At 46.3% G+C, this 14000-nt stretch overlaps 7 non-coding genes across 7 annotated transcripts; all 7 read left to right on the top strand.

The window, feature by feature from the left end:
* The first annotated feature begins 225 nt into the window (after positions 1-225).
* LOC130334499 (U2 spliceosomal RNA) lies at positions 226-416 on the top strand. The gene has a single exon (XR_008876296.1). It is a non-coding gene; the product is annotated as a U2 spliceosomal RNA (small nuclear RNA).
* A 2086-nt stretch (positions 417-2502) lies between these two features.
* On the top strand, positions 2503-2693 carry LOC130334498 (U2 spliceosomal RNA). The gene has a single exon (XR_008876295.1). It is a non-coding gene; the product is annotated as a U2 spliceosomal RNA (small nuclear RNA).
* A 2080-nt stretch (positions 2694-4773) lies between these two features.
* LOC130334497 (U2 spliceosomal RNA) lies at positions 4774-4964 on the top strand. The gene has a single exon (XR_008876294.1). It is a non-coding gene; the product is annotated as a U2 spliceosomal RNA (small nuclear RNA).
* Positions 4965-7037: 2073 nt separating this feature from the next.
* LOC130334496 (U2 spliceosomal RNA) lies at positions 7038-7228 on the top strand. The gene has a single exon (XR_008876293.1). It is a non-coding gene; the product is annotated as a U2 spliceosomal RNA (small nuclear RNA).
* A 2093-nt stretch (positions 7229-9321) lies between these two features.
* LOC130334483 (U2 spliceosomal RNA) lies at positions 9322-9509 on the top strand. Its single transcript, XR_008876283.1, has one exon. It is a non-coding gene; the product is annotated as a U2 spliceosomal RNA (small nuclear RNA).
* Positions 9510-10203: 694 nt separating this feature from the next.
* On the top strand, positions 10204-10387 carry LOC130334472 (U2 spliceosomal RNA). Its single transcript, XR_008876275.1, has one exon. It is a non-coding gene; the product is annotated as a U2 spliceosomal RNA (small nuclear RNA).
* A 2079-nt stretch (positions 10388-12466) lies between these two features.
* On the top strand, positions 12467-12657 carry LOC130334495 (U2 spliceosomal RNA). The gene has a single exon (XR_008876292.1). It is a non-coding gene; the product is annotated as a U2 spliceosomal RNA (small nuclear RNA).
* Positions 12658-14000: the final 1343 nt, after the last annotated feature.

Genomic DNA, 14000 nt, shown 5'->3' with positions numbered 1-14000 from the left:
AATCCGGGTTATGGATTGCATTTAAAAAGGCCCCGTGGGAGTGCAATGGGCCCCTGTCTTGCTGCTTAGCAATAATGGTATGGGTTTAGGTTCTGCTGTGTGTACTGGTGGTTGACTGCCCCCCAGCCCAGAGTGTGCATGGAAAATTGTCTGGCAGCCTCCCTGACAGCAAGCAGTGATAGTGCCCATGAAGGGGACCTTGTTGGGCCCGCCCCTTTCACGGTTATCGCTTCTCGGCCTTTTGGCTAAGATCAAGTGTAGTATCTGTTCTTATCAGTTTAATATCTGATACGTCCCCTATCTGGGGACCATATATTAAATGGATTTTTGAGAACGGGGGCCGATTTCGAAGCTTGCTTCCGTCGCCCTATGCATTGACCCGATATGGCAGTATCTTCGGGTACAGTGCACCACCCCCTTACAGGGTTAAAAAGAAAGATTCCTACTTTCATTGCTACCTGCTTGCTGGCTAGCCAGCTAGCCAGCCCTGTGGGCCTTGCTGCTGCTGCTGCTGCTGCAGCCAAAAAACAAAAGGTGGTGCTGCTGCTGCTTCTGCTGCTTCTGCTTGTGTCTGGCCGCTGTTGGAGCGTCCAGGCACAGGACTTCTGCTGCTGCTGACTAAATGGCCTCCTTAATTGGATCATTTGAGTAGCCAGCACACCTGTGCAGGTAGGGCATGACATGATAGGCAGCTGCCTTGATAGCGGGTGGGTGCTGAATGTTCCTAATTGACAAAATAAGATTAATGCTTATGAAGAAATATAAAATCTCATCCCTTCCCCAATATCGCGCCACACCCCTACCCCTTAATTCCCTGGTTGAACTTGATGGACATATGTCTTTTTTCGACCGTACTAACTATGTAACTATGTAACATAACATGGGGGGGTCTCCTGGCTGTTCACACAGGTGTGTCATTGCTGTACATTGACCATGCATTGCTTCTGTGGTATTGCAAAGGCAAAGACAAATGCTTCCAGCCATCCATTGCACTAATGGATTGGTCATCAGCTGGCTGTCTATGTCCCGCATCAATATAGACCAAAGTACAGAGGGTTAGGCTATGCTATAGTGCACCTACCTGATGCATCAGAAGGTGCGAGGCCCTTGCTAAATTCTGTGCACAGACTTTGAGATCTATGCTTTAGACTGTATCTAAACCTGCTCCAACATGGACTGACATTCTGGCCTACTTTCAGCCGATGCGACTTGTCTGTCGCTGAACAGTCGCTTTTTATGTATTCAGCACCTATGTATAATGTTGTAAAAATGCTCTAGAAGCTAAAGTCGCAGAAATGTCACACATATTTGGCCTGCAACTTTCTGTGCGACAAATTCAGACAGGAAAAATCAGTATAAATCCTTAGAAAATTATCCCCCAGTGTCTCCATCTGCTGGCGGTATTGAATAAGCATTGCTGCACTGATGGGGTATGCATTAGACGAAAAAAAAGAAGAAAAAGAAGAATAATACGCCCAGAAAAGAGGCGAAAAGGAGAAAAACGTAAAAAAACGTGAAAAAAAAGTAAGAGGAAGAGAAGGGAAAAAAAGGTGGAAATGGGTTTAAAAGTGATTTCGGCGGAGAAATATATATATATATATATATATATATATATATATATATATATATACGCGCACACACACACATATATATAAACGTATTCTCCGTTGAGATATTGCAGCCGCTGCTGTGTCCAGGCCCAGGAGCCTTAGCACTGTGCTGTGATGTCACTCAATACCACTGACATCACTAGGTGTAAACAACATCTCTCCTTTGCTGTGTATGTGACTATGGAGCTGTTTGGTGATGTCGTCTATTATGGCCTTCATAGAAGCAACAGGAGATTGTTGCATCCATCTAGAACCCTCAGAACTACAGTGCTATGATGTCACTCACTTCCACAGGCCTTGCAGAGTGTAAACAACAACAACCCAGCTTTGTTGTGTATGTAACCATAGGGATTGTGATGTCACCTAGAACCTTCACAGCAGCGACAGCTTTATGAGGAGCATCAGCACTGCTCTGCCTGAGCAGAACCATCACCGCCATAGGTTGTCAAATAACCCGGATTTAACCCACACAGGTAAGTCCAATGGGGTGCAGGCATGTCCTCTATGCTTACAGCTTCCCGTGGGTGTTGGTTTGATACCGTTTGGGGACAGCCAAGGAGGCATCTGCAGGCAACAAATGTAGGTGTGTGCTTGTGTGTGTGTTTCCTATGCAGATCCTAAGCCCAGTGTCACATGCAAGTAGGAGGAGTAAGAAGGGTTCCTGGCAAATCCGGGTTATGGATTGCATTTAAAAAGGCCCCGTGGGAGTGCAATGGGCCCCTGTCTTGCTGCTTAGCAATAATGGTATGGGTTTAGGTTCTGCTGTGTGTACTGGTGGTTGACTGCCCCCCAGCCCAGAGTGTGCATGGAAAATTGTCTGGCAGCCTCCCTGACAGCAAGCAGTGATAGTGCCCATGAAGGGGACCTTGTTGGGCCCGCCCCTTTCACGGTTATCGCTTCTCGGCCTTTTGGCTAAGATCAAGTGTAGTATCTGTTCTTATCAGTTTAATATCTGATACGTCCCCTATCTGGGGACCATATATTAAATGGATTTTTGAGAACGGGGGCCGATTTCGAAGCTTGCTTCCGTCGCCCTATGCATTGACCCGATATGGCAGTATCTTCGGGTACAGTGCACCACCCCCTTACAGGGTTAAAAAGAAAGATTCCTACTTTCATTGCTACCTGCTTGCTGGCTAGCCAGCTAGCCAGCCCTGTGGGCCTTGCTGCTGCTGCTGCAGCCAAAAAACAAAAGGTGGTGCTGCTGCTGCTTCTGCTGCTTCTGCTTGTGTCTGGCCGCTGTTGGAGCGTCCAGGCACAGGACTTCTGCTGCTGCTGACTAAATGGCCTCCTTAATTGGATCATTTGAGTAGCCAGCACACCTGTGCAGGTAGGGCATGACATGATAGGCAGCTGCCTTGATAGCGGGTGGGTGCTGAATGTTCCTAATTGACAAAATAAGATTAATGCTTATGAAGAAATATAAAATCTCATCCCTTCCCCAATATCGCGCCACACCCCTACCCCTTAATTCCCTGGTTGAACTTGATGGACATATGTCTTTTTTCGACCGTACTAACTATGTAACTATGTAACATAACATGGGGGGGTCTCCTGGCTGTTCACACAGGTGTGTCATTGCTGTACATTGACCATGCATTGCTTCTGTGGTATTGCAAAGGCAAAGACAAATGCTTCCAGCCATCCATTGCACTAATGGATTGGTCATCAGCTGGCTGTCTATGTCCCGCATCAATATAGACCAAAGTACAGAGGGTTAGGCTATGCTATAGTGCACCTACCTGATGCATCAGAAGGTGCGAGGCCCTTGCTAAATTCTGTGCACAGACTTTGAGATCTATGCTTTAGACTGTATCTAAACCTGCTCCAACATGGACTGACATTCTGGCCTACTTTCAGCCGATGCGACTTGTCTGTCGCTGAACAGTCGCTTTTTATGTATTCAGCACCTATGTATAATGTTGTAAAAATGCTCTAGAAGCTAAAGTCGCAGAAATGTCACACATATTTGGCCTGCAACTTTCTGTGCGACAAATTCAGACAGGAAAAATCAGTATAAATCCTTAGAAAATTATCCCCCAGTGTCTCCATCTGCTGGCGGTATTGAATAAGCATTGCTGCACTGATGGGGTATGCATTAGACGAAAAAAAAGAAGAAAAAGAAGAATAATACGCCCAGAAAAGAGGCGAAAAGGAGAAAAACGTAAAAAAACGTGAAAAAAAAGTAAGAGGAAGAGAAGGGAAAAAAAGGTGGAAATGGGTTTAAAAGTGATTTCGGCGGAGAAATATATATATATATATATATATATATATATATATATATATATATACGCGCACACACACACATATATATAAACGTATTCTCCGTTGAGATATTGCAGCCGCTGCTGTGTCCAGGCCCAGGAGCCTTAGCACTGTGCTGTGATGTCACTCAATACCACTGACATCACTAGGTGTAAACAACATCTCTCCTTTGCTGTGTATGTGACTATGGAGCTGTTTGGTGATGTCGTCTATTATGGCCTTCATAGAAGCAACAGGAGATTGTTGCATCCATCTAGAACCCTCAGAACTACAGTGCTATGATGTCACTCACTTCCACAGGCCTTGCAGAGTGTAAACAACAACAACCCAGCTTTGTTGTGTATGTAACCATAGGGATTGTGATGTCACCTAGAACCTTCACAGCAGCGACAGCTTTATGAGGAGCATCAGCACTGCTCTGCCTGAGCAGAACCATCACCGCCATAGGTTGTCAAATAACCCGGATTTAACCCACACAGGTAAGTCCAATGGGGTGCAGGCATGTCCTCTATGCTTACAGCTTCCCGTGGGTGTTGGTTTGATACCGTTTGGGGACAGCCAAGGAGGCATCTGCAGGCAACAAAGGTAGGTGTGTGCTTGTGCGTGTGTTTCCTATGCAGATCCTAAGCCCAGTGTCACATGCAAGTAGGAGGAGTAAGAAGGGTTCCTGGCAAATCCGGGTTATGGATTGCATTTAAAAAGGCCCCGTGGGAGTGCAATGGGCCCCTGTCTTGCTGCTTAGCAATAATGGTATGGGTTTAGGTTCTGCTGTGTGTACTGGTGGTTGACTGCCCCCCAGCCCAGAGTGTGCATGGAAAATTGTCTGGCAGCCTCCCTGACAGCAAGCAGTGATAGTGCCCATGAAGGGGACCTTGTTGGGCCCGCCCCTTTCACGGTTATCGCTTCTCGGCCTTTTGGCTAAGATCAAGTGTAGTATCTGTTCTTATCAGTTTAATATCTGATACGTCCCCTATCTGGGGACCATATATTAAATGGATTTTTGAGAACGGGGGCCGATTTCGAAGCTTGCTTCCGTCGCCCTATGCATTGACCCGATATGGCAGTATCTTCGGGTACAGTGCACCACCCCCTTACAGGGTTAAAAAGAAAGATTCCTACTTTCATTGCTACCTGCTTGCTGGCTAGCCAGCTAGCCAGCCCTGTGGGCCTTGCTGCTGCTGCTGCTGCTGCAGCCAAAAAACAAAAGGTGGTGCTGCTTCTGCTTGTGTCTGGCCGCTGTTGGAGCGTCCAGGCACAGGACTTCTGCTGCTGCTGACTAAATGGCCTCCTTAATTGGATCATTTGAGTAGCCAGCACACCTGTGCAGGTAGGGCATGACATGATAGGCAGCTGCCTTGATAGCGGGTGGGTGCTGAATGTTCCTAATTGACAAAATAAGATTAATGCTTATGAAGAAATATAAAATCTCATCCCTTCCCCAATATCGCGCCACACCCCTACCCCTTAATTCCCTGGTTGAACTTGATGGACATATGTCTTTTTTCGACCGTACTAACTATGTAACTATGTAACATAACATGGGGGGGTCTCCTGGCTGTTCACACAGGTGTGTCATTGCTGTACATTGACCATGCATTGCTTCTGTGGTATTGCAAAGGCAAAGACAAATGCTTCCAGCCATCCATTGCACTAATGGATTGGTCATCAGCTGGCTGTCTATGTCCCGCATCAATATAGACCAAAGTACAGAGGGTTAGGCTATGCTATAGTGCACCTACCTGATGCATCAGAAGGTGCGAGGCCCTTGCTAAATTCTGTGCACAGACTTTGAGATCTATGCTTTAGACTGTATCTAAACCTGCTCCAACATGGACTGACATTCTGGCCTACTTTCAGCCGATGCGACTTGTCTGTCGCTGAACAGTCGCTTTTTATGTATTCAGCACCTATGTATAATGTTGTAAAAATGCTCTAGAAGCTAAAGTCGCAGAAATGTCACACATATTTGGCCTGCAACTTTCTGTGCGACAAATTCAGACAGGAAAAATCAGTATAAATCCTTAGAAAATTATCCCCCAGTGTCTCCATCTGCTGGCGGTATTGAATAAGCATTGCTGCACTGATGGGGTATGCATTAGACGAAAAAAAAGAAGAAAAAGAAGAATAATACGCCCAGAAAAGAGGCGAAAAGGAGAAAAACGTAAAAAAACGTGAAAAAAAAGTAAGAGGAAGAGAAGGGAAAAAAAGGTGGAAATGGGTTTAAAAGTGATTTCGGCGGAGAAATATATATATATATATATATATATATATATATATATATATATATATATGCGCACACACACACATATATATAAACGTATTCTCCGTTGAGATATTGCAGCCGCTGCTGTGTCCAGGCCCAGGAGCCTTAGCACTGTGCTGTGATGTCACTCAATACCACTGACATCACTAGGTGTAAACAACATCTCTCCTTTGCTGTGTATGTGACTATGGAGCTGTTTGGTGATGTCGTCTATTATGGCCTTCATAGAAGCAACAGGAGATTGTTGCATCCATCTAGAACCCTCAGAACTACAGTGCTATGATGTCACTCACTTCCACAGGCCTTGCAGAGTGTAAACAACAACAACCCAGCTTTGTTGTGTATGTAACCATAGGGATTGTGATGTCACCTAGAACCTTCACAGCAGCGACAGCTTTATGAGGAGCATCAGCACTGCTCTGCCTGAGCAGAACCATCACCGCCATAGGTTGTCAAATAACCCGGATTTAACCCACACAGGTAAGTCCAATGGGGTGCAGGCATGTCCTCTATGCTTACAGCTTCCCGTGGGTGTTGGTTTGATACCGTTTGGGGACAGCCAAGGAGGCATCTGCAGGCAACAAAGGTAGGTGTGTGCTTGTGTGTGTGTTTCCTATGCAGATCCTAAGCCCAGTGTCACATGCAAGTAGGAGGAGTAAGAAGGGTTCCTGGCAAATCCGGGTTATGGATTGCATTTAAAAAGGCCCCGTGGGAGTGCAATGGGCCCCTGTCTTGCTGCTTAGCAATAATGGTATGGGTTTAGGTTCTGCTGTGTGTACTGGTGGTTGACTGCCCCCCAGCCCAGAGTGTGCATGGAAAATTGTCTGGCAGCCTCCCTGACAGCAAGCAGTGATAGTGCCCATGAAGGGGACCTTGTTGGGCCCGCCCCTTTCACGGTTATCGCTTCTCGGCCTTTTGGCTAAGATCAAGTGTAGTATCTGTTCTTATCAGTTTAATATCTGATACGTCCCCTATCTGGGGACCATATATTAAATGGATTTTTGAGAACGGGGGCCGATTTCGAAGCTTGCTTCCGTCGCCCTATGCATTGACCCGATATGGCAGTATCTTCGGGTACAGTGCACCACCCCCTTACAGGGTTAAAAAGAAAGATTCCTACTTTCATTGCTACCTGCTTGCTGGCTAGCCAGCTAGCCAGCCCTGTGGGCCTTGCTGCTGCTGCTGCTGCTGCAGCAGCCAAAAAACAAAAGGTGGTGCTGCTGCTGCTTCTGCTGCTTCTGCTTGTGTCTGGCCGCTGTTGGAGCGTCCAGGCACAGGACTTCTGCTGCTGCTGACTAAATGGCCTCCTTAATTGGATCATTTGAGTAGCCAGCACACCTGTGCAGGTAGGGCATGACATGATAGGCAGCTGCCTTGATAGCGGGTGGGTGCTGAATGTTCCTAATTGACAAAATAAGATTAATGCTTATGAAGAAATATAAAATCTCATCCCTTCCCCAATATCGCGCCACACCCCTACCCCTTAATTCCCTGGTTGAACTTGATGGACATATGTCTTTTTTCGACCGTACTAACTATGTAACTATGTAACATAACATGGGGGGGGTCTCCTGGCTGTTCACACAGGTGTGTCATTGCTGTACATTGACCATGCATTGCTTCTGTGGTATTGCAAAGGCAAAGACAAATGCTTCCAGCCATCCATTGCACTAATGGATTGGTCATCAGCTGGCTGTCTATGTCCCGCATCAATATAGACAAAAGTACAGAGGGTTAGGCTATGCTATAGTGCACCTACCTGATGCATCAGAAGGTGCGAGGCCCTTCTAAATTCTGTGCACAGACTTTGAGATCTATGCTTTAGACTGTATCTAAACCTGCTCCAACATGGACTGACATTCTGGCCTACTTTCAGCCGATGCGACTTGTCTGTCGCTGAACAGTCGCTTTTTATGTATTCAGCACCTATGTATAATGTTGTAAAAATGCTCTAGAAGCTAAAGTCGCAGAAATGTCACACATATTTGGCCTGCAACTTTCTGTGCGACAAATTCAGACAGGAAAAATCAGTATAAATCCTTAGAAAATTATCCCCCAGTGTCTCCATCTGCTGGCGGTATTGAATAAGCATTGCTGCACTGATGGGGTATGCATTAGACGAAAAAAAAGAAGAAAAAGAAGAATAATACGCCCAGAAAAGAGGCGAAAAGGAGAAAAACGTAAAAAAACGTTAAAAAAAAAAGTAATAGGAAGAGAAGGGAAAAAAAGGTGGAAATGGGTTTAAAAGTGATTTCGGCGGAGAAATATATATATATATATATATATATATATATATATATATATATATATACGCGCACACACACACATATATATAAACGTATTCTCCGTTGAGATATTGCAGCCGCTGCTGTGTCCAGGCCCAGGAGCCTTAGCACTGTGCTGTGATGTCACTCAATACCACTGACATCACTAGGTGTAAACAACATCTCTCCTTTGCTGTGTATGTGACTATGGAGCTGTTTGGTGATGTCGTCTATTATGGCCTTCATAGAAGCAACAGGAGATTGTTGCATCCATCTAGAACCCTCAGAACTACAGTGCTATGATGTCACTCACTTCCACAGGCCTTGCAGAGTGTAAACAACAACAACCCAGCTTTGTTGTGTATGTAACCATAGGGATTGTGATGTCACCTAGAACCTTCACAGCAGCGACAGCTTTATGAGGAGCATCAGCACTGCTCTGCCTGAGCAGAACCATCACCGCCATAGGTTGTCAAATAACCCGGATTTAACCCACACAGGTAAGTCCAATGGGGTGCAGGCATGTCCTCTATGCTTACAGCTTCCCGTGGGTGTTGGTTTGATACCGTTTGGGGACAGCCAAGGAGGCATCTGCAGGCAACAAAGGTAGGTGTGTGCTTGTGTGTGTGTTTCCTATGCAGATCCTAAGCCCAGTGTCACATGCAAGTAGGAGGAGTAAGAAGGGTTCCTGGCAAATCCGGGTTATGGATTGCATTTAAAAAGGCCCCGTGGGAGTGCAATGGGCCCCTGTCTTGCTGCTTAGCAATAATGGTATGGGTTTAGGTTCTGCTGTGTGTACTGGTGGTTGACTGCCCCCCAGCCCAGAGTGTGCATGGAAAATTGTCTGGCAGCCTCCCTGACAGCAAGCAGTGATAGTGCCCATGAAGGGGACCTTGTTGGGCCCGCCCCTTTCACGGTTATCGCTTCTCGGCCTTTTGGCTAAGATCAAGTGTAGTATCTGTTCTTATCAGTTTTTCATGCCGGTGGACAGTAACGCCGGTATGGGGCTGGTGGGGATGGGTGCTGCATGGAGGATGCAGGTGTACCAGGGCTTTCCGGGGCTGGTTCTGAGGAATTAGCTCGACGGCTGCCCCGATGTGACCTGTTCCCTCCGGGTCTCGCCATGAGGCTGAGAGGGTCTAGAGCCGAGGTACTTTTGTGCCTCGGGGAGTGGTGACCCCGAGGTGCCGAAACTCACTGGGAGGATAGGCTCACTGAGTTGAAGCACGGGCACCATAATCTCTTCACCTTGTGGCACTCACCTCTTGATTCCCGGCCTTCTGGCTAGGATCAGAGAAATTTTTATAGATCCGGCCGGATGTCCGGGCAGTATATCTGCACACATTCACTTATTTATTTCTTTTTTGTCTCACTGTGTCACTTTTTGCGTGTTGTGTGTTCACAGGATTGGTCAGGATGCGGTAGCCCTTCTGGGTGTCCCTCCTGGCGGTCTAGGGGAGGTGTGTGTGGCCATTAGGTTCCGCACCTCCCTGCAAACACCCCGGGTACTCCTGCTTTGGCAGGGTACCTACCGTAATCGGCTCTGCGGGCAGATACCTTGGCTAACGCCAAGGGGGATGCCGGGAGCATTTGTGGTCCCCTAGTAGCTTCGGCGAAAAGGGACATCGAACCTGGAACCTCGCAGGTACCTTTTGGTCCGGAGGCGAAGGGTAAGGTTTGTTGGGGGGCCTCTCTCCTATCGGAGAAGGGCTTGCGATAGACCGCATCCTTTGTGCACGTTTTTTTAGTGTAACACGTTTGCACTTTTTCTTGCACTTTGGGTGAATCGAAAGCACGTTCCTCGGCTTTTAAAAAAAAAAAAAAAAAAAAAATCTGTTCTTATCAGTTTAATATCTGATACGTCCCCTATCTGGGGACCATATATTAAATGGATTTTTGAGAACGGGGGCCGATTTCGAAGCTTGCTTCCGTCGCCCTATGCATTGACCCGATATGGCAGTATCTTCGGGTACAGTGCACCACCCCCTTACAGGGTTAAAAAGAAAGATTCCTACTTTCATTGCTACCTGCTTGCTGGCTAGCCAGCTAGCCAGCCCTGTGGGCCTTGCTGCTGCTGCTGCTGCTGCAGCCAAAAAACAAAAGGTGGTGCTGCTGCTGCTTCTGCTGCTTCTGCTTGTGTCTGGCCGCTGTTGGAGCGTCCAGGCACAGGACTTCTGCTGCTGCTGACTAAATGGCCTCCTTAATTGGATCATTTGAGTAGCCAGCACACCTGTGCAGGTAGGGCATGACATGATAGGCAGCTGCCTTGATAGCGGGTGGGTGCTGAATGTTCCTAATTGACAAAATAAGATTAATGCTTATGAAGAAATATAAAATCTCATCCCTTCCCCAATATCGCGCCACACCCCTACCCCTTAATTCCCTGGTTGAACTTGATGGACATATGTCTTTTTTCGACCGTACTAACTATGTAACTATGTAACATAACATGGGGGGGTCTCCTGGCTGTTCACACAGGTGTGTCATTGCTGTACATTGACCATGCATTGCTTCTGTGGTATTGCAAAGGCAAAGACAAATGCTTCCAGCCATCCATTGCACTAATGGATTGGTCATCAGCTGGCTGTCTATGTCCCGCATCAATATAGACCAAAGTACAGAGGGTTAGGCTATGCTATAGTGCACCTACCTGATGCATCAGAAGGTGCGAGGCCCTTGCTAAATTCTGTGCACAGACTTTGAGATCTATGCTTTAGACTGTATCTAAACCTGCTCCAACATGGACTGACATTCTGGCCTACTTTCAGCCGATGCGACTTGTCTGTCGCTGAACAGTCGCTTTTTATGTATTCAGCACCTATGTATAATGTTGTAAAAATGCTCTAGAAGCTAAAGTCGCAGAAATGTCACACATATTTGGCCTGCAACTTTCTGTGCGACAAATTCAGACAGGAAAAATCAGTATAAATCCTTAGAAAATTATCCCCCAGTGTCTCCATCTGCTGGCGGTATTGAATAAGCATTGCTGCACTGATGGGGTATGCATTAGACGAAAAAAAAGAAGAAAAAGAAGAATAATACGCCCAGAAAAGAGGCGAAAAGGAGAAAAACGTAAAAAAACGTGAAAAAAAAGTAAGAGGAAGAGAAGGGAAAAAAAGGTGGAAATGGGTTTAAAAGTGATTTCGGCGGAGAAATATATATATATATATATATATATATATATATATATACGCGCACACACACACATATATATAAACGTATTCTCCGTTGAGATATTGCAGCCGCTGCTGTGTCCAGGCCCAGGAGCCTTAGCACTGTGCTGTGATGTCACTCAATACCACTGACATCACTAGGTGTAAACAACATCTCTCCTTTGCTGTGTATGTGACTATGGAGCTGTTTGGTGATGTCGTCTATTATGGCCTTCATAGAAGCAACAAGAGATTGTTGCATCCATCTAGAACCCTCAGAACTACAGTGCTATGATGTCACTCACTTCCACAGGCCTTGCAGAGTGTAAACAACAACAACCCAGCTTTGTTGTGTATGTAACCATAGGGATTGTGATGTCACCTAGAACCTTCACAGCAGCGACAGCTTTATGAGGAGCATCAGCACTGCTCTGCCTGAGCAGAACCATCACCGCCATAGGTTGTCAAATAACCCGGATTTAACCCACACAGGTAAGTCCAATGGGGTGCAGGCATGTCCTCTATGCTTACAGCTTCCCGTGGGTGTTGGTTTGATACCGTTTGGGGACAGCCAAGGAGGCATCTGCAGGCAACAAAGGTAGGTGTGTGCTTGTGTGTGTGTTTCCTATGCAGATCCTAAGCCCAGTGTCACATGCAAGTAGGAGGAGTAAGAAGGGTTCCTGGCAAATCCGGGTTATGGATTGCATTTAAAAAGGCCCCGTGGGAGTGCAATGGGCCCCTGTCTTGCTGCTTAGCAATAATGGTATGGGTTTAGGTTCTGCTGTGTGTACTGGTGGTTGACTGCCCCCCCAGCCCAGAGTGTGCATGGAGAATTGTCTGGCAGCCTCCCTGACAGCAAGCAGTGATAGTGCCCATGAAGGGGACCTTGTTGGGCCCGCCCCTTTCACGGTTATCGCTTCTCGGCCTTTTGGCTAAGATCAAGTGTAGTATCTGTTCTTATCAGTTTAATATCTGATACGTCCCCTATCTGGGGACCATATATTAAATGGATTTTTGAGAACGGGGGCCGATTTCGAAGCTTGCTTCCGTCGCCCTATGCATTGACCCGATATGGCAGTATCTTCGGGTACAGTGCACCACCCCCTTACAGGGTTAAAAAGAAAGATTCCTACTTTCATTGCTACCTGCTTGCTGGCTAGCCAGCTAGCCAGCCCTGTGGGCCTTGCTGCTGCTGCTGCTGCTGCAGCCAAAAAACAAAAGGTGGTGCTGCTGCTGCTTCTGCTGCTTCTGCTTGTGTCTGGCCGCTGTTGGAGCGTCCAGGCACAGGACTTCTGCTGCTGCTGACTAAATGGCCTCCTTAATTGGATCATTTGAGTAGCCAGCACACCTGTGCAGGTAGGGCATGACATGATAGGCAGCTGCCTTGATAGCGGGTGGGTGCTGAATGTTCCTAATTGACAAAATAAGATTAATGCTTATGAAGAAATATAAAATCTCATCCCTTCCCCAATATCGCGCCACACCCCTACCCCTTAATTCCCTGGTTGAACTTGATGGACATATGTCTTTTTTCGACCGTACTAACTATGTAACTATGTAACATAACATGGGGGGGTCTCCTGGCTGTTCACACAGGTGTGTCATTGCTGTACATTGACCATGCATTGCTTCTGTGGTATTGCAAAGGCAAAGACAAATGCTTCCAGCCATCCATTGCACTAATGGATTGGTCATCAGCTGGCTGTCTATGTCCCGCATCAATATAGACCAAAGTACAGAGGGTTAGGCTATGCTATAGTGCACCTACCTGATGCATCAGAAGGTGCGAGGCCCTTGCTAAATTCTGTGCACAGACTTTGAGATCTATGCTTTAGACTGTATCTAAACCTGCTCCAACATGGACTGACATTCTGGCCTACTTTCAGCCGATGCGACTTGTCTGTCGCTGAACAGTCGCTTTTTATGTATTCAGCACCTATGTATAATGTTGTAAAAATGCTCTAGAAGCTAAAGTCGCAGAAATGTCACACATATTTGGCCTGCAACTTTCTGTGCGACAAATTCAGACAGGAAAAATCAGTATAAATCCTTAGAAAATTATCCCCCAGTGTCTCCATCTGCTGGCGGTATTGAATAAGCATTGCTGCACTGATGGGGTATGCATTAGACGAAAAAAAAGAAGAAAAAGAAGAATAATACGCCCAGAAAAGAGGCGAAAAGGAGAAAAACGTAAAAAAACGTGAAAAAAAAGTAAGAGGAAGAGAAGGGAAAAAAAGGTGGAAATGGGTTTAAAAGTGATTTCGGCGGAGAAATATATATATATATATATATATATATATATATATATATATATATATATATATATACGCGCACACACACACATATATATAAACGTATTCTCCGTTGAGATATTGCAGCCGCTGCTGTGTCCAGGCCCAGGAGCCTTAGCACTGTGCTGTGATGTCACTCAATACCACTGACATCA

The sequence above is a fragment of the Hyla sarda genome, unplaced genomic scaffold (genome assembly GCF_029499605.1).
Source record: "Hyla sarda isolate aHylSar1 unplaced genomic scaffold, aHylSar1.hap1 scaffold_434, whole genome shotgun sequence".
Taxonomy (NCBI): domain Eukaryota; kingdom Metazoa; phylum Chordata; class Amphibia; order Anura; family Hylidae; genus Hyla; species Hyla sarda.
Note: the sequence above shows the minus strand (reverse complement) of the source record. Positions and strands in the feature narration are given on the sequence as shown.